The 27,218-nt window shown below is 38.9% G+C and overlaps 1 protein-coding gene across 1 annotated transcript in view; it reads right to left on the reverse strand.

Moving 5' to 3' along the window:
* ckd (cracked) overlaps positions 1-25,885 on the reverse strand; it is a 55,602-nt gene extending 29,717 nt beyond the window's left edge. The window contains exon 1 of the mRNA XM_067148407.2: positions 25,865-25,885. The gene's annotated coding sequence lies outside the window, so the exon portion shown is untranslated. The remainder of the gene's footprint in view (positions 1-25,864) is intronic.
* Between the last annotated feature and the right edge of the window lie 1,333 nt (positions 25,886-27,218).

A 27,218-nucleotide genomic window follows, 5' to 3' on the forward strand; every position in this document is an offset into this window, starting at 1 on the left:
ACCTTGCATACTCGTAATGTGCCGGGGGTTCGATCTCGCAAATTCTTCCTCTTCTTTTCTTACCGCCTTTTCCCACACCTGTTGGATCGTGGATGCGAACTGCGTCGTACATGTGGATTTGGTCCCGTTTTACGGCCCGATGTCCTTCCTGACGCCAACCCTATATGGAGGGATATAATCACTATCGCGTGCTTCTGTGATGGTTGGGAGTGTTGTTTGTTGCGTGAATATGAAGAGGAGAGTGTTGGGATGGACACAAACATCCAGTCTCAGAGCCAGAAGAATTAATCAGAAGCGATTAAAATCACCGACCCGGCCGGGAATCGAACCCTGGACCCTCTGAACCGAAGGCCGGTACACTGACCATTCAACCAACGAGTAGGACAGGGGATTCGATCTCGCAACCGCGAACACAAAAGGTGAACGTCTAAGCACCTGGTCGGTTGTAATTTCAAACTCAGGACACCTTAGGACACCACCTATACAACCGCGAAAACCATGATGACCCATATTGAACTCGCAACCGGTCCCTTCGTAGTTCTGTCGGGGCGGCTGGATGCGTAACGCAGGTCCGAGCGTGTACAGCGAAGGAATGCGATATTCCTAATTGGTGGGCGTCCAATGACCTCCTTGAGACCGGTCCACGTTATGTAATGGGATGACACGGGAAAGTGAACTATCAATGGACCAGTACTTTATCTCTGATCTTCTTCCACAAAGCGACCGAACACCTTGAAACTGTTACGTAAGAAACATGAAAATGTCAAGACCCGTACACGTTTATCAAAGAGTTAAAGTCACGTTACGCACGCAGTCAGGGTCGTTGGACAGGTTTCTGGGGTTTAATCTTCAGTGAAAGATTAGTAGCCATCCTTCCTCCAACAGATTCAATTTCAGATCTCGACAGCCCTATAATTAGGCTAAAAAGAGTTTAAAAATGCAAATTCTCCCAATTATTTACGAATCATTCATGCTGCCGTACAGAATTTAAATAGTCAACACACGCTTCTTAAATAATCACTACCTCCGTAAGATTTAATAATGAATTATAATTACTTCGCTTTTCCCTCCTCGACATTTTTTACAGATATTTGTGGTGGCTGTGGTAGAGTAACTCAACATCAAAACTGACCCTCAGACAGGCTGATGACGTCAAATCAAAGTATTTGCATTAATAATAATAATGATAATAATAATAATAATAATAATCGTATGGCTTCAAATACCATATTACAGAAAAGTGAAGCCATTTACGGGGCGTGCTCACCAATTATAACATTTCACTTTTCCTTCAGACTAGCAACGGAAACAGAGTTCTAGTCGAGGGTTTCTGTGGCTGAGTTAATGTTTGTCGCACGTTGCGGAGTGTACCACATTTAACATGTAACAGCAATCACATGAACCTTCAATAATCTACTACTTTAGCAGGGATCTAAACTGTGAACGTAGGTTCACAAGTCGGACACTCAGCCACTGATCTATCGAGACAATTGTTATTGTTGTCCGTCTCCTTACCGAAATTGTCAGCGTCGAGGTCTTCAATTCAAAGGGTCCCGGGATCAATTTCTGGTCAGGCCGAGGATTTTAACCACCTCCGGTAAATTTCTCTGACTTTAGAACTTGAAGTTTGCCCAAATACACTCCTCATTTGCACAAAACACATCACACCACTAACCACCAGAGAAGCCCACAGAAGAACAAAATGTAATACATCCCTCCACACAAGGCTGACGTTAGGAAGGGCAACCGGTCGCTAAAATATCACCAAATTAACATGTGTGACCCAGTTCTCACTAGCAGACCCACTAGTGTGTGGAATAATTGTCTGAAGAGGGTGGTTATTATTATTATTATTATTATTATTATTACGATTTTTTATTATTATTAGTAGTAGTATTTGCCATCTTTCGTCTCCACATATTCCATCTGCAGTGGAAAGCGACTACTGTACGCTGTAAATATTGTTCGGCGCACGGTGCCACACTGGACCTGATACACGAACATTTTACTTTCCAGGAATGATTGAAATAATAGGACATATTCCCACTTAGTCAAATGTTTTAGCCAAATTGAAAGGTCTGAAACCAAAGTAGCGGATCATTTACATGGGTCAGTGAAGATTTGAATTATGCATATCGGCTGAGCACTAATTTAAGCTAAAACTTGTATCATTCCTGGCTGTTGTGAAAAAATGGCAATTTATGGAGCCACTTCGTGTCTGATGATAGCAACTTTCTCTTCGATGTTACGAAACGTAGGTCACATTCCTTGTATAGCCTGTGTCAACTGAAAGATCTCCAGCAGATGATTCGCGTGTTAGTGGCACACCTCCTCAACACGTGGGTGTATTTTACTACCATTATGTCCTCGTGTGGCCCTGCTAAGTAGTGTGTAGGTTTACCATTCTAATTTCATTAGCGGTAAATTAAAGAGAAGGAAAATTGCATGTATTAGTACTTTTTTCTTTTTACAATTTGATTCACGTCACACCGATATAGATCGGTCTTACGGCGAGGGTGGGTCAGGAAGGGGATAGGAGTGGCCTTAATTAGGCACAACCCCAACATTTTCCTGGTGTGAAAATGAGAAAATACGGAAAACCATCTTCATGACTGCCGACAGTGGGCTTTGAACCCACTATCTCCCGAATACTGGATACTGGCCGCTTTTAAGCGACTGCAGCTATCCAGCTCGGTTGACATAGATACGTTTTATTGTGACGATAGGACAGGAAAAGGCTTGGAGTGTAAAGGAAGCTACCGTTTCAGCCAGCTGATGGTTAGGCTCACGAGGCTTAGTGATCACTGTTTCAGCTCACTGTCCGCACTAGCTACTGTACCTCTACAGATCAGTGGTACTGTAGTAGTATGCCCATTGATTTGTTTGTTTTCGTAATTGTATATGGATCTTACTGAACTGTCACGATAAATCATAAGCTGAATTTTATTAAGCATATAGTGAAATGTTCATTGGCTCCGAAACACAAGTATCTCTAGACCATTAACAACTTTGTCCCTCTGTCAAAAGTTAAGAACGTTCTATAATAGCACCACTTTTACCTGAGTTATCATAAGTTGCAGACTGATAGACTCTTCTGATGGGTTACATCACACTCTTGTTGTCTTAATACTCCCCACAATTCTATTTCAAAATGTTACTAATAACTCTTCACCAACTAATGCGTATTAAGACCCACATTGTTTTAACTTCACTTAGAGTCATAGGAATTGTAGCTTACAAACCTTAGATTAAAACATTTTATTGTTCCATCAATCCTTTGTAGCTCTTCGATGAATTATTCTGTTACCGCTAAATCGTCTCCTAATGTTTAAGTAGTAACTCCATTTCCTGAATACACTTGTGCGTTTCTTGTTATGAGATTACTGTGAAAATATTGTGCAAATTACCGTCTGATAACTAAGGCTTTTAAAGGACTTGCATATAAAGGCTGTTTGTTTTTCGGTATGAAATAATTCAACTAATATCTCTCAAAATGGTCCATGATCTCTTACGTCCATGAAGTAACAGACTTGACCCCAAAAGACTAGGCAAAGCCCTTGACAGAAGATGTGAATGTGTTGCATAAACAGCAGGCATGAGTATGCCAAGTGGTGACGCTTTTACTTGCTTTCTCGCGATATATGTCAAGAGGACTGCGGCGACGGATGACATGAATAATGATTACCTATACATTCCAGCGAGTCTCGTCCTGTCACTTATTCTTTGATAATATTTCACGCCTACGCTGCCCACTCTTCATAACCTAGCCTACTTGGTGCTGGACGCACTGGTCACTTTTCAGGAAATGAATCTCTCTCGTTTCAAATATGGAACATTATTAATTGAACACGACAGAAGAAGTTTTTCGATGTGTATGGCATAAAAATCAGTATGGCATGGTTGTCTTGGTGAAGCAAGGAAGATTTTACATGTGATATTACGAATTGTCTGAAGATTATGGTGATAATGATGATGGGGGTGTTGTATCGGAATGATGTGATGGTGGTGAATATTTTTGTATTAATAATGGTCTATGGCGTTGGATATTGTTGTATTAGGAATGGTCTTATAGTTCTGGATATTGTTGCATTATTGGTCTTAATGTGGTGGATATTCTTCTATTAGGAATGGTCCGATGGTTATGGATATTGTTGTATTAAGAATGGTCTGATAGTTATGGATATTTTGGTATTGAGAAGGGTCTAATGATTGTTGATATTGTTATACTAAGAAGCAACCTAATGTGGGATTATCAACCATTCTTAACACAAGAGCAGAAAAAAGAATAAAACGCGTATTAAATTTAATTTTATCATTAAATTTAGAAAAGGAAAACAATAAAAATAATATCTTAAATATTGAATGCAGCAAAACGAAACGAGTATTTCCTGAGTAAACCGACACTGAGAACAAAAATACAGATTACATCTCTTACTCTACTCCGAAAATAAAAATAGGTCAGTATTCTCTTTGGCTTTCTACCTTTATAATTATATCTTTATTTCATAATTAGGAAACTTAACAGTCTAGTTTCTAATAATATATCGTGTTCAGGTAACAAAATAGTCTTCTTCAATTATGTTATATCTAATGATATTGTCCGACTCGTTGACTGAACGGTCAGCCTTCGGGTCAGAGGGTCCCGGGTTCGGTTTCTGGCCGGGTCGGGGATTTTAACCTAAATTGTTTAATTCCAATGGCACTGGGGCTGGGCGTATGTGTTGTCTTCATTATCATTTCATCCTCATCATGACGCGCAGGTCGCCTACGGGAGTCAAATAGAAAGACCTGCACGTGGCGAGCCGAACCCGTCCTGGGATATCCCGGCACTAAAGGCCATACGACATTTCATTTCTTTTTTTTTTTTTACTAATAATATTCAGGGCTACCCAACGGAAGCGATAAAAGTGTGTGGCTCACCAGAAAGGACACGGGTTCCATTTTCAGTTAAGATATTAAAAGCAAGACTTCCATTTCAGTGAAAAATTTAGATCGTTTTAGGGCTGCAAATGATTATATTTAATTTCGAACACATAATAACCCCTCATATTATTCACCAGGCAGACAGTTTGGTAGAGTTGCCTGCTCACATCATTATATGACTTCGGGATGCGCATTGACCAAATTATCATGTCAGACAGTCTTAGTGCTCGTGACAGCATACAGCCCAACAAGAGCCTTCCTCTGCCAGGTCGTCTGTTGTCCACAAAGACGACTTTCGGAGAATGAAATTTCACGCAATATGAGAGTCGCAAATCAAACCCAGAGCCTACGGGTAACAGGAAGACACGGTTCCTAAATCCATTCATGCAGTAAGCGAAAATGAAACATTGCAGTAAAATATATATATTTGGTAAATTTGAAACGAAAAGTACGAATTGGGATGCAGGGGAGATAAATACGTTTTATCAAACGTAAATGGAAGAAAAAGTGACAAGTATAACATAATGACGTATTTTACAGCTTTGACGAAACGAAGTGAGATGTCCACATAAAAGTATTAGAAAGAATGACCTTATTTCAAGGCAACCAACCTTGGAGTTTTCTGTGAATGCTGATATCATGACTATAGACACAGAAACTTTACTTTAACGTACGATCACAACCTTATGGATTACACTTCTCGTTTCAAAACACCCACACAAGCATTGCCTGGAATTTGAACAACGGCTTCCACGATAAGAAAAGCCACGATAACTGATTGATGTCGTCAATGCAAATCTTTTGATGGAAGAAGTAGTGAATTTCACGTAAAATTGTATATTCTTTCACTAATAGTAATCCTGTGGCCTCAGCTGCCTTTAACGTGACGCATCTGGTTGACTGCTCGGCAACTTGGATGTTCTGTTTTACTCTAGGCAGATTAAACCGGACTCTCACGTGCATCTATGGCTGATCTTCAATTAATTTTGTCAGGTGAACAGTAAATGTGTAACCAGAGATCTTTTACATGCCGACATCATACAACATGGAGTGTGGAACGGATATTTTTTCCATCTATCAAATATCCGACTACCTCTGTCGGGTTTGAAACCGCTATCCTGAGATCCGGAGGCCGATAGTCTAACATTGATCCACGCGATATGACGCTTGATTGCTTGTATATATTGCCATTAATGACCTAATTTAGCCTTAATATTTCTTTGCAATGTTCCTTGAGGTCGTGAACGGGGCCATACATGTATATCATTGTGAAAAACATCTTAGTGATTCAAGGTAACAGTGCTAACACGGAGAACTGAGAAACTGCAAGTCACAATTATGTTAATATTTATGGTGAGATGAAGGAAACAAACTGGACATATGCATTGGAAATGCATTGTTCTACCGCCAGTAGAGACCTCACTGTTCTGAGAAAATACGTGACTTGGCGACTGTTCCCTTTCAGCCGCAGTCCATATTCGTTAACCTTGACACATATGAGCTGAATGTAAACTACGGGCCAACACAGCGCCACAGAACCTATTGACAATCTAATTCCTCCAATTTTACTTCATAATGCTTCGATATTACTCGTTGATGAGAGGGAATCTTGTTGATATTGTTCAATAGAATTAAATTATAAGGACTGTCTGCGTAGAGCAGTTCGTCAAAACACTCGATCTTTATGCTCAAGATTGAGGGACCGAATCCTAACTTAGTCGGTAGCATATAATAATACTTGAATGCGAGGGACTCATTTCAGTAGATGTCCCCAAGTCTTTGGTAATTGAAAGGACGTCAAACACATAGACCTATTAGTATTACTCGAAAAGTAATTACTAGATGCAGAAAAATATAATCTCTTGATGTTCTAATTATTTGTACAAAAGAGGTATTCCCCTCATCTAATAATATCCAGTGGTATCGGGACCATGCTCTGAGGAGTCTCGAATGTCATCAGTGTTGAGTGCTTTGCAATTTATTCAATTACATTTATCAAGATAACATTTATAAACATGAGACATTATATATCATGTTTTGTATTGAGTATCAACATAGCGAGTTACGTTAAATGTAATGTCTAATTTACTCTACTGTTTCTAGAGAGTGTTTTGTCTTTTTCGCTAATTCAATCTCGAAATTCGTTCAGAGATCGAATGGGAAATCACAGAACATCTAATCTGAAATGAAATAATAAGTAACAAGAACTCAATTCTCTTCTGAAATGTCCTCATCAGACTGAGTGCAGTCGTTTCATGACTTAATACCTCACATCCTTCTGACGCCCAGAGATTGGACACGCGTCACTTTGCTTCGTTCTATGACAGGCCAGGAGTCATCCTCTCTAAACTGATGGTTCTTATTTCGTCTGCCTCAAAGTCTTCTATCTTGAGGGCTCCAGTCTACAGCTTAGTGTCGCGTATCATTCCGAATCTTTCACCTCCTCATTTCTTTAATCCTGAGATCCATTTTTTCTGCCACGTTCTAATAACTGCTAATAATTGCAGTTTTTGAAGATGCCATAGTGCCGAAATTTGGTCATTCATTGGCATTCTTGGACATTCTCGTTCCCTCCAGTAAATCTTTGGACATGAGGGCTGGCGTATTTGAGCACGTTCAAATACGAAACCACCGAACTGAGCCGGGATCGCAGCCACTAACTTGGGCTTGAATGCCAATGATGTACCATATGAACCTTTCAGCCCAGCTTTCCAAGTTCTGTTCCAAAGGTCCTCATTAGAATTGACATGAAGCCTAAAAATAGTTCTTAGACACTTCTTATATTTAAAACTCTTAAGTTGTTCTAGTCCGCCTCTATAGTGTGGTGGTTAGTGTAATTAGCTGCCACCCCCGGAGGTCCGGGTTCGATTCCCGGCTCTTCCACGAAATTTGAAATGTGGTATGAGGGCTCGAAAGGATTCCACTCAGCCTCGGGAGGTCAAGTGAGTAGAGGTGGGCTCGATTCCCACCTCAGCCACCCTGGAAGTGGTTTTCGGTGGTTTCCCAATTTTCCTCCAGGCAAATGCGGGATGTTACCTAACTTAAGGCCGCGGCCGCTTCCTACCTTTTTGTCTATCCCTTCCAATCTTCCTCTCCCCCCGCAAGGCCCCTGTTCAGCATAGCCGTCTCGGCGAAGTACTGGTCATCCTCCCCAGTTGTATCCCCAACCCAGAGTCTGAATCTCCAGGACACTGCCCTTGAGGCGGTAAAGGTGGGATCCCTCGCTGAGTCCAAGGGAAAAACCTACCCTGGACGGTAACCAGATAAAAAGAAGAAGAAGAAGTTGTTCTATCAGTGGCTTTCCATGTTCCAAATCTTATACTGAAATTTAAATACTTCATTGTGGAACTTACACTCAAACTTGGAAACTACAGTACTAAGTGTAGACTATGGTCTTGATGAAGTATCGAGTTTGAGGTCTGTACGAATCACAAGCTACGCGCGCAACGCACGGCTCCGTATCTAATGTAAGCAAGTGATGCAGTAAGACAGCTGAAACGAATCGATTGTATGCATGTCCTCTCAGAAATCATTACCGTACGTGGCTTACTACCGCGTCGAACACACTCGGAAGGAGGAGAAATGTCCTTGTAAGCAACAAACGAATGCTACAGGTAAACAGACGAATAATTAACGCGCCGGGCTGAGTGGCTCAGATGGTTGAGGCGCTGGCCTCTTGACCCCAACTTGGCAGTCTGAGTCAGTCCCGTGGTATTTGAAGGTGCTCAAATACGTCAGCCCCGTGTCGGTATATTTACTGGCACGTAAAAGAACTCCTGCGTGACTAAATTAGTTGGACATAAAGCCAACTTATTATTATTATTATTATTATTATTATTATTATTATTATTATTATTATTATCATTATTATTATCATCGCTTCATGGTACTTGAAAAGTATCATCTTAATTTGAAAAGCTCGGTCAGTCTTGCTCTATGTAATTCATTGTGGTTTATGAAGAGCCTGTACTCCGCATTAAATACGGGTTAATTGCACAACAAGGGACTATAAATATGATATGTCAAAATTTATTTGAAATTTCTTAATAAAAATAAGATAAAATTTATATTAAAATTGGCATTATTTTTTTTGTGTTTTGTCCTTATAATCAGAAATACCTACTCTACATTATACAAAAATTAAGCTCGTGTTTACGTCAAAAATGTTCTGAAGTATTAACTAACTTAAATATATGGAAAAATGCGAGAATCATACCAATCACAAAACCAGGGAAAGAGAAGCTTCAGGATCCATCCAAATTCCGACCAATAAGCCTGCTAAATGTGGCGGGAAAAGTACTAGAGAAACTTCTAACAAATAGAATTAATCACTACCTTCATACCAGTAAACTACTGAACGAAAATCAATATGGCTTCACAGCTCAAAAATGTACTACCGATGCAGCTATGGCACTTAAGGAATTTATAACTGAAGCGTTCAAAAATGGTCAAATAACCATCATTGTTAGTCTTGATGTAAAAGGAGCTTTTGACTCTGCGTGGTGGCCATGTATCCTAAAGGCCCTAAAAGACTTTAAATGCCCGAGAAATTTGTACTACCTTACTAAGAGCTACTTTAAGGATCGAACAGGATTCATGAATTCCAATAGTATCCAAGTCGAAACAGTAGTTAATAAAGGATGTCCTCAAGGTTCATGTTGTGGACCGGGGTACTGGAATGTACAGTATAATGCACTGCTTAGTTTGGAATACGGGAAAAACATCAAAGCTATAGCATTTTCTGATGTCTTTATAATTGCAGTCAGGGCTGAAACTGAAATTGAAGCAGAAAATATTGTGAATATGGAATTACGGAAAGTTACTAAGTGGTCATCAGACAACAAAATCCGTTTCAATGAAAGTAACTCAAAAGTTATGTTAATTTCAAGAAGAAGAAAAGCAAAGAAGACAATTGACATCTTTGTGAATTGGAAACGTCTTGAACAAGTAGACAAGATGGAATATCTAGGAATAACTATAGACTCTCGCTTCAAGTTCAATGACCATATCAATAAAGTCAGTGAAAAATGTATTAAATTAATAAACGCATTATCAAAATCGGCAAGAATAAGATGGGGTCTAAAACACCAGGCTTTGGAAATAATATATAAAGGAGCAATATTACCAATGCTGATGTATGCTGCACCGATCTGGATAGAATCGCTGGAAAAGAAATGCAATCTGATTAAATACGTGAGAGTGCAAAAACTTACTCTATCGAGAATAGCAAGATCGTACCGCACAGTATCTCATGAGGCACTGTGCATCATCACAGGAATTACTCCAATAGATATCAAGGCGAGAGAGGTTGTTTACTCTATACAGCATCAAATCAGGCAAAACAACTATGAATTATGTCCTTGATCACTCAGAAAAACCTATGAGATGGCTCCACCTAGCCAAGTTTCCTGGTACCGAAGATCCAAGAATAGCATTAAATGAATATTTCCCATGGAGAATTTACACAGATGGAAGCAAAAGTGAAGAAGGACTGGGAGCTGGCATAGCTATATATAGATCTCATGAATTAATAGATCAATTGAAATTTAAATTGCAAGACAACTGTTCGAATAATCAGGCGGAGCAATTAGCCATATTAAAATCTCTGGAATTCTTAGTAACTACTAGGACAGAGGATGATGAAGATAAGAAAGCAATTATTTACACAGATAGTAAGATAGCAATTGACTCCATTGCGGACTTCAGAAATCATAACCAACTGATTGAGAATATAAGAAAGACTACAGCTATTCTAAAAAGAAATAATTGGGGAATAAAATTTGAATGGGTTAAGGCACATATAGGAGTTGAAGGCAATGAACTGGCTGATAAAATTGCAAAGGAGGCTGCAAAATTAAGTGAAATCTGTTTCGATAGAATACCCATCTCTACATTAAAGAAAAATCTCAGAGAAGAATCAATTCATGAATGGCAGCAAAAATGGGAACAAACTTCAAAAGGCACACTTACAAAGGAATTCTTTCCAACAGTTGCAGGCAGATTAAAATCCAAAATCAACTTAACACCAAATATGACTACAATACTGACTGGACATGGAAATATTGCTTCGTACTTATGCAGACTTAAAATTATACGTAACTCCGAGTGTTCCTGTAACAGCAGCCCTCAGACAATAGATCATATAATTTTCGAGTGCAGTGAAGTGAAAAATATTAGGTAATTCTTGATAAATCGTGTTAATAGGGGTGATAATTGGCCAATGCAGAAATCTGTGCTATTAAAAAAGTATTTCAAGGAATTTTCCAAATTTGTTAATGCTCTGGACTTTCAAGCTCTCAGGAAAAAGGAAGACTGATATTGATTGATATTGGTAAGATTAACAGTCATCTAGAAATGTAATTATTCAAATGTAATTTATGTTTGTGCATTTGTAAGGAAATGTATTGTAAGTGCATGTAGTACTAATGTAGTGGAGCATCCAGAGAGTATTTACAGTAAATGAAAAAAATACACAGTTTTAAAAATATTTACATTTTTAAAAATTTCCTCCTTACACGCTTCAGTACAATCCCTCATACGTAAAGGAACCCTAATGCATTTTAGACAATCTAATTATTCTTTCTTAAATTATGAGAATTCGTGGTAGAATAAGTACCGGTATCTAATTCAATAACTATTCAGTTTAGAACCCCTAGTAGATATACAATGGAATCATAGCAAAGAATCTCTCTTAACTCCACAGTCAAATAATTTTTGAATTATATTTTGAATGATTATTTCACCATCCAGAACTTCTGAATTAGATTCTTCTTCTGCCAAGAGTCCCCTATTAGGTTTATTCTCTCTCAATAATTGCCTATCCAATTCTTCATTTGCCCTAGATTCTGAGTTTGATCCATTCTCTCGCTTCTTAATGATTTTGTAATATTTTGTCTCGTTATACTTATTTTCCAGGTCCGAGAATTTCACTTTTGAATTATTTTTCGTGATTATCAAGTGCGACAACCACATACTTCTCCTTGACATTGATCATCATCTTCATTATTATGACTCTGGGTTTCAGGAACTTATACAGGTCATGATGATACCACCCTGAGCTTTTGGTAAGGATAGAAAATTCCTGTCCTAGAGTTTCCGAAATAGATCCTCAGTTTCGCACAAATTTGACTGAGATTTTATGATCTCTATTAGGTCTACGATGGACAATATTGAAGATGATCCTACAAACTAGTATGAAATGAGATGGAATTCATAATTAACAATCCTGCATGAAGGAAGCAAGCCTTTAGTGAATAGGTCAGAATCCATAGATCACGAACGCTATACAGTCAATGGTCAGGGCCATCTCCCAATAAATGAGAGACTCGGAGGTCTGTTCTCCTGATATTCTTGTGTAATACGGTGTCTTTAAATCGTCTGACACATTTGCTGAATGGTCAGCGTTGAGGCCTTTGGTTCAGAGGGTCCCGGTTCGATTCCCGGCCGAGTCTGGGATTTTAATCGTGTTTGATTAATTTTTCTGGCTCGGGGGCTGGGTGTTTGTGTTCATTCCAACACGTTGCTCATCATATTCAGACAACACACTATACTACCAAACATCACAGAAACCCGCAATAGTGATTACATCCTTCCTTATAAAGTTGGCGTCAGGAAGGGCATTCGGACGTAAAAAAGGGCCAACTCCATATGTGCAACACAGTTCGAACTCGCGACTCCACAGATGTGGGAAAATCGGTAGAAAAATAACAAGAAGAAGACGATGTCTTTAAATTACCGTCATGCCATTTAATTAACTGTGCGAAATTTCATCAAAATAGCAAGTCACTCTGCACTCTATCGCATGTGAATTCCAACTCAGCGTGTAAGATACATGACTGTATGATTTTAACTAGGAAGGAGTGAGGGTTTCCACCGTAGACTGGGTAAACGGCGATCAGTAACCAGCCAGTGATTACAAGGAATCACAAAATTCGCTGTGGAGCGTCGTTGGTTAGACGTTCGCCTTCTGTACTGAAGATGACAGAGCCTAGGCTGAAATAAGAGTACTTAACGCCATCCTGTAAAACATCACAAACCCATACATTACACATACCTTATTCTTTCTGGAATTCTCCCAACCACTTGGGGTCAGCACTATATGAAGATTAAGTCCAGTTTTACTTCCGGATGACCTTGCTGACGCTAATCCTACTGTATGTGGAAGAATGTATTCACTATTGTATTTCTGTAATGACGTGTAGTGCGATGTGTTGTACCTAAATGAAGATGTGTATTAATACGAACACAAAAACCCAGACCCGAGCTAGAGGAATTAACCAGATGTGGTTAAAATTCTCGAACCGGCCGGGAATCGAACGCTCTGCAGCGAAGCCCACCGCACTGACCTTTCAGCTAAGGAGCCGCTAGGACTACATTCAATAAAATGAGTAACCTCTTCAAAAGCCGTGAGACAAAAATGAACACAAAGGTGAGACTTCCTCACTGTTGTCTACTCGCTGTAGGGCCGATGACCTTCGATGTTAGGCCCCTTAAAACAACAAGCAAGCTACTCGCTGTTCTTCTTTATGGTGTTGAAACGTGGCCTTTGACAGAGGCAATTTTCAAGAAGTTAGAGGCTTTTGAGATGAGGCTGTATAGAAAGATGTTGAGGGTATCAACGAGAGACCGTGCGACAAAAACCGACATTCTATGGAAATTAAAGGAAGACAAGTAATTACTGAACACTGTGAAAACAAGGAAGCTCTAATACGTCTGTCACGTTATGAGGAACAGAAATATACGTCAGCAATCCATTCTGCAAGGGGAGATACCAGGAAAGGGAATGTTGGGAGGAGAAGGATCTTCTGGTAAGAATATCTAAGGACCTGGACATCGAAAACGACTACAGATCTACTTCGAGCAGAAGTCGTCAGTAAAGGCACAGTTATGTCGGTTGCCAGCATCTGGTATGGATAGATACTGTACGAAGAAAATTAAGTACACCGTTAGTACTGATAATGCACAATGGTTTTAAATGAATTAACTTGTCTAAAATTGGGGCTCCGAACTTCATATATGGCAATAAGGAGATAGTAGTTATCTTCCTTGAAGGAAGAAGGATTGGGAAATCATCAATCTTAAAATTTCAAAACCTCATTGAATTAAAATGGACAAAATTTCAGTTATGGCTCTATCTAAAGAGGCAAAACAATAGGATCATCAGCCCTAGTACAAAAATGCCAAACGTAATCAATAATCGTTTGAGCTGATTGTAACGCAGTTGAAATAAAATAAAATCTTTCTTTATAAAGTTCAAGTTTTTACTACAGTTCAGCTGAAGCAACTGTCAGTGTAATGTAAACTGAAAAATTGAACTAAATAAGAATGCCCTTTGAATGGAGAACCACAAAACATTTATCAATAGGCATTAATTGAATGTTTTACAGGTAGCAGAGGAGTAACTTCTTCGCTGACTTCTCACCAATGTGGCCAATGTTTGAATCCTAGCAGTGCATGGGGATCGCATGTTCCTGTGGTCACGTCGCAATGATTGCGATACCAACAGCGACGATGATATAAGAAAGGGTGGGGTGGCTAAAATCCGTTCGGCACCCGATGTTGTACTTGCCAAGGTGAACGCTGTCCAGCCCGATCGCCTGCTCGAGACAACATTTTCAGGCTTTTGTCACTGGACCCGCTGCCTCTCGTATCGTGCACCTCTTCAGGCCTTAATAGGATGAGCATTAAAATAATTGGCCTAGCCGGTAATCTAACCCTGCACCTTCGAGCTTCCTAGCCCAAGCATGTCAGTATATTTACCAACATGTTACTCAATGGCTCCTTCGTAATCTAGTGTACTGTATGGCTGAATGGGCCTTAAACACACAGTGCTGGTTACGTAAGTGATGAAGTCAAATTTCGCAGTTCCCTTAAAATCTGGGAAGTGATTTCTCTTCTGTCGCGATACAGGTCAACAGAAGTTCAGTGAAGCCGGGAAAAGGTCAATCTACCTCTTTGGATTCGAAACTTGTTTCGGTGTTGAATTCCCATAGCAGAGAGAGTTGTCTTACGAGGACTAGATAAGAGCTTCATGCCTGTAGTGGGAGGAACGTAGGTGGTAGCCGATGAGTGTCAGAGTTCAGGAGGTGCTGACCTTGCTTGAATTTCAGAGTTACACACCGTGTTCAATAGAACGTTCTACAACGGAAGAAAATGATTACATGCATATCCTCTTGATGAGTCAGCTCGAGAAAGAACAGGTATGAGAACTCTAAATTGTATCTCACATACCTGGAGACTCACAATTTAAGCATTACGTCACATGAAATGAAAAAAACCTGAGCTTTATAACGGGCTTATTCTGAATACTCTAACAACGTAGTTCATCCCTCATTTAATAATAATAATAATAATAATAATAATAATAATAATAATAATAATAATAATAATAATAATAATAATTTGTTGCAAATATGTGTAGATCGCAAATTTTTGGGCAATCAATTTCTATGAAAATCGTATTATTATTATTATTATTATTATTATTATTATTATTATTATTATTATTATGAGACTTGTACGATCAGTTGTATCAGTCTGTAGGTCTATGTGTCACTTCCGAAGATGAGATTGAAATAGGCTGCTTTTATGCTTTTTATGAATGTTATGCACACGACGGAGCATCTCCTCAATGGTGACCTGCTCCGATACATCCATATGTCAAAAGCTTACTATTATAGACGTATCGTTTAAAAATAATTATTTGCTGTAGAAAACAAATCATTCTGGGAATTTCACTCTGTAATAACTAACCACCTTTCCGTAGTGATATCACGTACCGGTAACATTCCTGAGGTATTCCGAGTTCCTCTGTCACACACAATCTATGTATACAATATAGATCTTCAAAAGGCTGTTCCCCCGAATACCTGCCATATTAAGAAGATTATAAATAAAAATCCTCCACTTCATTAGGACATCTTCCCAGCATACGTATACAGTGATTAGTTACACTGAATCAGATACTAAATTACATGGTGAAATATCTTGGTAGTGAGTCCAAAGAAAAAAATAGAAGGAGGTAAAGAATTGCATATAACTATTAAACAGAGAGTGAATCGCACAGGGTAGGAAAACAGAAATGGTTTGTATATTAAAATACGTAGTGAAAGAAAATAATAGAATATAAAATAAGCACTAATTCAACTAATGAAGTTTAGGAGACAAGTCGTCCTAAATTATTTAACAGTGTTTAACATCCAAGACCAAAATATGATAATTTGTAGAATGGACGTAAACCTTTATTAGGACTAATTATAATGTTTAATGTAGCAATAGAAAAACTAAATGTAGTAAGGAAATTCAAATGCGTGTATCAGTAAAAGATTGAATTGCAATATGTGATTACTCCCGCCCCAGTTTGAGGAGATTCGGAACGGCGGTATGAGAGCATTCTATTCTATTCTGTCCTATCCTCTTCTATCCTATCCTAAGTGTTTATATATCTATGGGGGTAATTACATCACTCTTGAAACATAACATTTCAGGAGAGCGTTTTAAACATTTAAATACATCCCATATATATGGGATTAAAATCTGAACATACCTAATGTAAAAAGAAGATATGGAAACTACTTTTCTCTTTACGAAAATCAAGTGATCATAAAAAGAGGTCTCAGTCTTGGGCTTCCATCAAAGGCTGCTAATTTCAAATGATCACCATCCTGTACGGTTGCTAGGTAACATTGGCCATCCAGTCATACCTTACATCACAGCCTGCACTTCCGTCACACATTTTGTGATGCTAACTTCCGTTAGATGATCCCATCCGTAAGACATATTTATGTCAATAAATGATTAGCAATGGATATATAACAATGGCATACGTTGGCCTATATCTGTTTTGACGTGTTATCGTCATTTAAAACATTCCAATAGGCTCCCTACATCGACTCTAGTAGCGTTACGAAAACAGGCTTAAATTCGAATGCTTCTAGCACCGTTATTTGCACAAATATAGACGACGATAATCGTTAGTCCGCAACTTTGAAACTCTATAACTTCTGAAGTTGTAAACATGAAGAAGAAAAAACACTCCCCCATGGAGCTACAGCCCGAAAGCCTGCAGATTATGGGACGTCATGTGGTCCATTTTATAGTTATACCTACTTTATAAGAATGTAGTACAACACATATAAAAGAATGTGCTTCATTTAAACACAACACACTATTCTACCAACCAGCACAGAAATACGTATAGTATATCCCCAATTTTAGGGCCGGATAACTTCCTGCCATCAACCCCATGAGAAGGATATATTATACGTGTTTCTGTGCTGGTTGGTAGAATATTGTGTTGTGTGTACATGAAGGGGATAATCCCCCAACTGACCGGGAACTGAACCCAGGATCCATTTTGTATCAAACACGCTACATACAGTAGTATCCGAGAATGCGCTACACTCCCTTATGATTTGCGAAGAATGTACATTGAGCGTGTAACGATACAAAATAGTTGAAGTGCGTATGTAGCACGATGTAGATGGAATTGAGATTCTGCCACTACCTGCTTATAACAATGTAGTACAGCACTTTTTTAAGTTATCTCTTCACAGAAAGAAAGACAGGAAGAGAAGGGGTTGCACAGATACAATTATTAAGTGACTGGAACATGATGCAGATTTGAACAGACAATTTAGAAAAGAGATTTATGGAAGAGAATAAAATCCTGTATATAGATACTTTAAGCCGGATAATTTACATTCTTAATCAAATCTTCAATCATATATAGGTCTATATCTTATTTCCACTTACAGTATAACATATTACGAAAAATCTGAGAATTTTTATAGGTATTTACTATATTGAGGACATCAAATTACTACTAGATCTGCTAAGAGAAAGTTCCAGCACAACAGATAAACCTGATCTCTTGCTGATCATGTTTAAACGTAGTCGTAACTCATGGCAACTTCGGAGATTTCTTGATTTACAATTGGATTCGGAAGATAGCATCTCTCTCAGGAGATTGACTTTCTAATTATTTAAATATGTCGATGTAGCAATACGTAAAGGAAACTTCCAGCGAATAGTTCAGAGAATTCTCACCGTCAGTGAGGAAACATTAATTTTTTCCAATCTAATGTCCCAAATATGAACTTGTTTACTTCGACAAATCAATGCAAATGCTGCACGTAATAAATTATCTCGTTTGTACAACAACCAGTTGCTCTAACGTCTGTCAATACAAAAATAATTCAAAGTCTACCAGGCATAGAAAGCCTACGTACACTCTAAACTGAAAGGACGCATGCATTCGCGTTGACCAAATATCCTCCAAAGGGCTCCAAAAGAGAGAGTCTTCTGCAAAATTTTTGAAATTGTACAAAGAGTCCTTTATTTTGTGGCAAAGAGTTCGTACTTTTTAATTTATTTCATTTTGAGTAGTTTGGAATCAAGAATGTTTATAGGCATGAAATGGGGGAGTTCCAAGAAATGAGCATTAGGAAGCTAACAATTCTCATGTTGGTAGCTCATAAACCGTAACAGTGTTAGAATTTTTAGTGATGTTAGAATTTTTTGTGACCTGGGAGGTCTTAGAAAGAGAGGGTTTACTTATGAAATCTGAAAATTCATACGCGAAGTTTTTTGCAACGTCTCAAAGATTTCATACTTAATATTCATCGACTCCTTTTTTGTTGTTGTTGTTGTTGTGAAAATCTATCTAGGAAATTTGAATTTAAGAATTCGTTAGCGATGCGGAATAGGAGACAGGGTCAGAAATTGAACAACGGTCTAGATAGTTGCAATTTTAGATGTAGCCTTCCTATAAACCGCACGGATGCGGACTGAAAATGCCTATGAATCCCAACAAAGAGTGTCTTCCAAAAAATCTGAAATTGCAGAAGAAAAACTCTTTCCATTGTCTTAAATATTAATGATGAATTAAACACACTGTGTACTTTTAACAATTAGTAGTTATAAGGTCCCTTGAAAGTTATCGTTTGCATAGAAGTTCAGGGAATTTTTCCTCTCCTTACAATCGATCAAGTGGTACTGAGGGCAATACAGAAGTTAATATTTTGTCTGAGGAGGTTGACACAAGCGAGATGAAGTACCACTAGGCTCACTCACAATGCGGATACTTCCTACTGCTTAACTTCTATGACACACATCAACGCGTTCGCCTGAGACGAACTCAATTGGAGTCCGCTGGTGGGCTGCTAAACAAGACTGTTGACTTTGCAACGCATATTATCTTATTTAAAGCAAAGTAAATGATGGAAAATCACAGACGCCTAATTATCAATAGATGTAGCAAGAACCACTGAATAGTATACTGTCTTATGAAGATATGCCAACCAAATAATGAGAACACTGGAGAGGGACACTGTATTTCTATACTGAGAAGACAGCATTATTTAATGTGTGATATCTATTTTGTATTTAATCCTTCATAGCCTTAGTTTGTTAGGTTTGTTTGTTGCCTCCTAAGCGAATAGAATCGAATTCCTCTATGGCAGATTAGCCGCGGGACATCACAATTTGCTTACCAACATCATGGCGTCGGTTTGACTTTGTCAATGAATGTACGATATTTGAAATAGACACCTATGACACTTCATTACAATGATTGAAATCCACATAATACTTGAGGTCACATGAATATACAGGCCGCTTACCTGGTGAGTGTTTACAGCCGGCACCAGTTCCCTCTCCCTACGGCGAGAATCATCGTACGCATCACGTGCATGAGAATGGTACCGTGGGATAACTCTTAGGTTGTGTCAACAATTCTTAATGTCATTGCCACTATCTTCCCAATCTTCTCGATCGTCGTATCGAGGCTATTCTGACCAGACTGGTAGGGCGTGTTGGGTACAGTGGATGCGTGAGGGGACGCATTTTACAACAGTGCCTTTGACTGATCTCCAAGAGAGATTATCGTCTTATCATCCGACAAGTACCAGCAGATCCGCAGTCTAGACACATATAGTACCGTCTTTTACAGAGTTCTCTGTCTTCCCTAGTCATTCCCAGCGACTGACGAAAGGAAATTTAGTCTCACTGTGCCCATTGCGTGTCCTGTCATTGACACCTACCCACCGTTGTCTATTGGTACCGAAAAGGACAAACCTGAAGTTGGATTGTCCTTAATGATGAATTTAGGTTTCTTTTGTGCACTAACCATGGCCGTGTTCGTGTCTGGAGGCCTAGTGGTGTGATACATCGCCCCCAGTGCTAATGTGCAGGTATAGGTGGTCTTCGCGGACGACAGTGAGATTGACAGCACAGAAATGCGTGAAAGACATCCTGACAGGACTTACCAGCAGAATAATGCTAGATCGCACAATGCACGGATATCGCAAAAATGCCTCTGCTACATTTTTACACTACCGTAGCCTGTCCGTTCGCCAGATTTTTCGCCCATCGAACATGTCTGTGACCGCTTGTAGCACCAGCTTCAGGTGCCTAGGAGTTAACGCGATCTAGAGGACTAGTAGCATCTAATATAGGTAGATGTGCAGCAGGGCACCGTGCGAAACCTGTGTGCTTCCATGTCTGTATTCAGCTAGAGGCGTACCTACAGGGTGGTAGAGTCGTCTATCAAAATATCTCTTTTCCCTGATATTGTAATCACTAAAGTCAGGAGTTTCATGCAGTAAAAGTTTACAATACAAGTAAAGTATCATCTTGCCGTCTCTACAGTTCTGTAAGGGGAGTTATAACAGGTCGTACCTCAAATGCAAATCTCCTAGCAAAACCTTCGTGCTCGCAAGAGATACTCGTTTGCAGTCCAACCTAGTCCTAGTAATCGCTTCCTTGCATCAAAGTTACTATCACCCGTATCAAGTTTCATGCGTTTCCGGAAATTTTGTCAATGAGTATAAATTTTTACTCAAACTCCAGTACACTGCGTCATTTCATACCCTCAGCAAGTGCAAATTTATATTTCCCTTAAACTCAAGATGTTTTTAACTGAAACGCTAGTTATGCCAATTCTTGATTACTATGATACAGTTTACAATGTCTGAACTGATTAATCAGTACAGAGGTGACAGCATTCGCCAAAAGCATGTGTGAGTTTCATCCGCAACTGAAAATACACAGACCATGTGTTACCGTACTACACCAGGCTACACGACAAGCGTAATATTGACTGCCTAACCTTACTGCAACGAACTTTAAATTCCCTTCCTTATCCTAAAGAACGTTTCTATAATCTCTCCTTACACCATGAAAAAACACAAGAGCATACAACATGCATATTTTTACCATACACAATCACAAGTCCACAGCATGTGGCAATTCCTTCACAGTTACTGCAATTCATAAATGGAACAATCTGCTTCAAGACGTCAGAGGGATATCGGTGTCCAAGAAATTTGAACATGAATCCACACAATATATCTGATGGAAAGACAAATATTTCTTTTGTTAGTTGCTTTACATCCCACTGACACAAACAGGCCTTATGGCGACGAGGGACACAAAGAAAAAGCAAGATAGCAATACATAAACACTTCCATACTTACTTGTCCTTTTTTCTCTTGAACAATCTTCCTCCAGGCTACTTTATCCTTCTCCTGTACCTTTCTCAACTTAGGTGGAAACTCATAGTACAGTACAAGAGTAACTTATAATTCTACTTTGTTTCGTAATTCGATCTTTATTTTAAAAATTTTCTTATTTATGATGGGTTACTTTTTAATGATTTGTAAGTTATTTATCAATATAATTCTGTTACTGGTTAAGTGTAAGACAGGGAGAGCTGTCTATAACTTTGCCAGGAAAAATACATTATCTATCTATGTATCTAAACGAATGCTCAATACAATGAATGCGGGTTTTTAATGAAATGCTATTCAATATTAAACTAGTAGTCTTGTTTTTGGTCAATGCTTTCAGCAGGTTCCTCTCTACCGAGGGAGTTGGCCTTGCGGTTAAGGTCGAGTAGGGTCGACTTTGCATTACGGTGATGGTTGGTTCAAATCCCACCGTCAGCAGCCCTGAAGATGTTTTCCCATGGTTTCCCATTCTTAAAGCAGGCACATAAGAAAGTGAGCAGTTTCTCCTTAGGGTGAACTGGAGGTGGTAATTGGTTTCCAAAGGGGACAAAATAGCGATATGATCAATGTTCTACTTCCCTCCCCCAGACAGTTATTGGTAGTTTCCTCAGTCACCATTCATTCTATCTATTATCGATAAATATAATGTTTTAAATAATTCGGTTTTTAATAATCCAAATAATGTACAACTCAACACGCGAACGCAATTTGGCTGTATACAAATTTTTCTTCTTAAAAAAATAATACTGAAGCTAGGCGGTGATCTTTGATCACCTAACTGACAATATATTTTGAAAATGTATTGATATATCAATGTATGATAATAACATGATAATAACGATAATAACATGACCGAAACATAGAAAACCGGGCGAGTTGGCCGTGCGAGTAGAGGCGCGAGGCTGTGAGCTTGCATCCGGGAGATAGTAGGTTCGAATCCCACTATCGGCAGCCCTGAAGATGGTTTTCCGTGGTTTCCCATTTTCACACCAGGCAAATGCTGGGGCTGTACCTCAATTAAGGCCACGGCCGCTTCCTTCCAACTCCTAGGCCTTTCCCATCCCATCGTCGCCATAAGACCTATCTGTGTCGGTGCGACGTAAAGCCCCTAGCAAAAAAACAAAACAAAAAAGAAACATAGAAATAAGCTCACCGAAGGTATGATATACTGAGATATAATCAAATAAGACGTTTTGAAATAACTTTTGTAGTATCGGAGAGTTAAGAAGGCCTTGGGTTAGTTTTACGGTTCTCTTGGAAGTTATTTCTCAGACTTTTTGTTCTTCAGTTATTCACAATGAATAGAACATTGCTTGCGGATTCAGATAATAATTATTTCATGTCTATAACTGGGTCGCGATAGCCGAGTGGCATCGCCACTGGCTTCTCAGTCGCGGTTCAAATAAACATGAGGACTTTAAATGGAAATTCACATCCTTGTGGTTTGTATTCTACTTAAGAATACAATTGGCTTTACGTCGCACCGACACAGATAGGTCTTATGGCGACGATGGGATAGGAAAAGGCTAGGAGTGGGAATAAAGTGGCCGTGGCTGTAATTAAGGTACAGCTCCAGCATTTGTCCGGTGTGAAAATGGGAAACCACGGAAAACCATCTTCAGGGCTGTCGACAGTTGGATTCGAAGCCACTATATCCCGGATACAAGCTGATTGTTGCGCGCCTTTAACTGCACGGATAACTCGCCCGGTCCACATAAAAATAGAGCTAGTGGTTTCGTATTCATTCTTCAGAGAAGTAATTCATGTCATGGTACGGGACCACTCCTATCTGACGGCTGCTATGTACTGTGCTACCGATACAGGAATTTCAAACTTCAGTAAGTATTCATGCACATATTCACATATTGGTAGCTTGGGAATGACATTATAGTGATTATATGAGTGAGTTATTTTTATATGCATTCGAATCCTCGTCACTAGATTTTTATCAACAGTGTCACGCTTCAAATACTGAACAATAATTGTGAGATTTTCCTAATGAAAGATCATATTTGCAAGATTTTAATTCCACGTAAAACTATAAGTTCCATGGCTGCGGAAATTTAAAAAAGCACTTAAACCCGAGCATTTTCCTTTTCATATGCGAATTCTATTTAGAGCAAAGCGATCATTGTAGCGTTTTTAATTTTATACTGTAAAATTAACGTATATCCGAATAAGTTTACTTGATTTCTGTTTCATATTCAAGTAAATTTAACTACCGTATACCCTTTACGCAGAAACGAAAACTCTATTAATACCCGATAGCCTGCACCTTCATAAATGTTAATCCATTTGAAACAATTGTATCGATATTAATAAGCTAGTATGAATCATTACTTACATAATGGGCTGTCTATTGGAGGTGGTCTAGGCGTGTTCGTTTCACCTGGAAGGACGTGGTTCGATTCCGCATCAGAAAGTCTAAAAATTTAAGGAACGAATTTTCCACTTCTGGAAATGCATATGACCCTGAGGCTCACTCTACATCAAAATGAGTTCCAGGTTAAATCCTCGGGAGAAAAAGGTGGCCGGGCGTAGAACTAACCACACTATCCAACTTAAAGCTGAAGACAGGGATAATGGAATCCTTTACCATTCACTGCTTCATGGGCCTTCATGACCGACATGGAGATGACTCTGCTTTGATATTCCTCAAATAATTCCTATTGTTTACTTTGAAATAAGCTTGAAATGTTATAAGTTAGTGTGAAAACAAAATTGTTTGAAATATTCAACCTGAATTTCTATAAACAATAATTGAAAACAATTGTGTGAAATAAGACTGAGCCATTATTAATTTGAATATGACCTCCATTGCACTACAGTCCTGATGAACCTTGGCCTACCAAGTGACCACTGATCAGCCTGAAGACCTGCAGGTTCCGAGGTGAGGCATGGTCAGTTATTCTTGGCATTCGAGAACTGGGTCGCCGTCTCACCGCCGGATAGCTCCTCAACATTTTTACGTAGGCTGAGCGTACCTCGAACAAGCCCTCAGGTGCAGGTAGAAATCCCTGACCTGGTCGGGAATCGAACCCGGTGCCTCTGGGTGAAAGGCAAGCACGCTACCCCTAGACTAACGGGCCGGCTGTTTGAACATTCTAGAACTGTAAAAATTAGCCTATATTGGCATTTGCGCCAAAAGCGAGCAGTCTCTTATATTTCTGCACTTGCAGATTATGAAAGGTAATGTTACACGGTAGATAATTGAATCAATTATCTATCGATAACATAGAACATAGCCCGTGTGACATCTGACTGCTCCATCATCTGAGTCCTCATAAATCTCATTGCGTCTTCTCGAGTTTGTGGTACTGTATAATATAAACCTAACACCAATGTCGTGTACATCCCACCAGTCTAGTAATATGATGCACTGGAGCGTTGAGTAGGTTGATGGACGGATGCATGTATCACTGTCAGCGAGTTAGGAACTGGTTATCATGGTTTCCTCAAGAAATTAATGAACGACTTTTTTTATAATGGATGCACAAGAAATTCAAGGGTTACCGGGCAGGCTTTAACAGTATGTACAATGTAACAATGTCCATTATTCTAAGGTAGTAAAGAGAAAAGGTGTGATGTAGTTCTTTGATCAATAAAAGTTTCCAGTCAAACACTACGAAAGGATGCAACCGTTTCCCTTCTCAGCCTCATTTCCAATATCTAATTCTCGTATTATTTATCTAATTATTCCCACAAACATATTTCCATTATCTTAGTTTTTTGTTATGCTTTATCCCGTATTGATGGAAAGCTCTGGAAACAAATAAACAAACCGTCATCGAAAATCTAAAACGCAAAAAGATGTTTGTCAGAAAAGAAACAAGCTGGAAGTTTTACGTGGCTTTTAATATCATAATCATGGCCACGTGACCTATAGGAATATTAACCTCAGTTCAGATATCTCGCATGCGTTTCAAACAGTGGCCCCCTTGATGAGAAACCGGTGAAAACGCCACTCAGCTATTACGTCCTCTCAAATATTTTAAATATTTTAAATGCAAGTGGTAATACTGTATCTCATTCTTAGAGCACATGAAAATGAAAAATCTAATTCTTAAAAGCTGAAGCTAAGTCTCGACATTTTTAGTTACCGTGACAGCATTAACTTGGTTGAATTAAATTAAATTTCCTACACCATATTTCGTAAAACAAGCTTTACTTCGGTACCAATGAGTTTATTCTTAGTAAATACAAACGCAGTTAAATCATTTGTACATTTGAAATGAGTATTACCTTCCATCTACAGCAATAGATAATTTAAGAAAACAACATTGCATAAATGCACCCCTAAATATCTATCATGCTGAATGGACCAAACACTGAAGACTTCTCGAAAGCTTGTGATAAATAGTTGTAGAAGTAAATAGTTAACCAACATTTAAGCTGAATATGCGCGTGTTAAGTGACGCAAGGCGAGTACTCACCTGGTGTGTGGGGAAGGCTGGTCACCGTGGTCAGGCAAGGAACGTCTCCGCGAGCGGCCATGGACCAGTCACTTATATAGCAAGGCCCCCTCTCCCAGCCGCTATTGTTGAGCCAGGATTGTTACGTCCTCTGCTAACATGTTGACTCTTCGCAAATATAAGAGATGGTAGGCTGGCTTCCGGAAACGAGGACACACCTGGTGTAGACATTGCCAATAAGCTGAATAAAAATTCACGTAATATTCTACCTTAATTGGGCAGTTGACCTTGCATTGAAAGGACATAAAAATGTCATGTAATTCCTTATAATTTCATGGAAAGATATATTAGTTTTGGTGCTCTCGGTTATTTGGTCATTTAAAGTGAAATATATCCCCAAAGAGAAGAAATTACGGTCCATCGAAATCCAGAAGGTTAATAAGAAATGCATAAAGTGAATTAAGGAAAAATGAAACTCAAAGAATATTTTGGTAATAAACTTAACAAAACCCGTTGCGTTAGAGAACAGATTCTCCACTAACAGGTCATCGTCCTTAAGGGGCTTCAGAGACTTTATTTGAAAATCGTGAGGGTCTTGTTTATTAAATATCAAAATAAATATACATACATACATACATACATACATACACACATACATACATACATACATACATACATACATACATACATACAGTTAGTGCGAAACCAATATTGATTGAAATATTCAATGTAATAACAAACTGAAAACCTACAAACAATTGATTAACTAAATATATGAAGTAAGTTTAATTTCAGTATTACAGAACTAGGAAACCTAGTCGATATTAAAAAGGAAACTGTTCTCTATATTTCATCGAGACTGTAGAACATTAGTATAGTGTCGGATTGTGGATCCTAAGATCCTGGGTTTGAAACCGCAGAGGTACTCGGATTTTTGAAAGGTGATGTGAAGTATCCTAGTTGGCATGTACACTATCTCGGTGACACTTTTGCATAGTTATTCGTGAAAATTAATTTGAAACTCACCCACAGATCACACGAGGGTGTTCCAGTTTATCTGTCATCCGTTAGAGTAAACGGGATGTCGAAATTGACACACATGCAGTGTAAATGGCGTCAAATTTTTATGTCCATAACGAGTCATCGGTCCTATAACTGAACAAACATATTTTGTTAGAAGTGAATGGTGGAAGGTAGAAACACGAATGCCTTTCATCGCTCATCCTACAAGCCTTCACGAATAACTCAGCGCCACCATAAACCATTATTTTAAACGAGAACATTGACCTTATTTGCTTATCGGTCTTTCAACTTGAATATTTAAAACCCTGCCTAACAATCGACTAGTCCGCCTCTAAACCAGGTATTGCACATA

This window comes from Anabrus simplex, chromosome 5 (assembly GCF_040414725.1).
Source record: "Anabrus simplex isolate iqAnaSimp1 chromosome 5, ASM4041472v1, whole genome shotgun sequence".
Classification (NCBI taxonomy): Eukaryota; Metazoa; Arthropoda; class Insecta; order Orthoptera; family Tettigoniidae; genus Anabrus; species Anabrus simplex.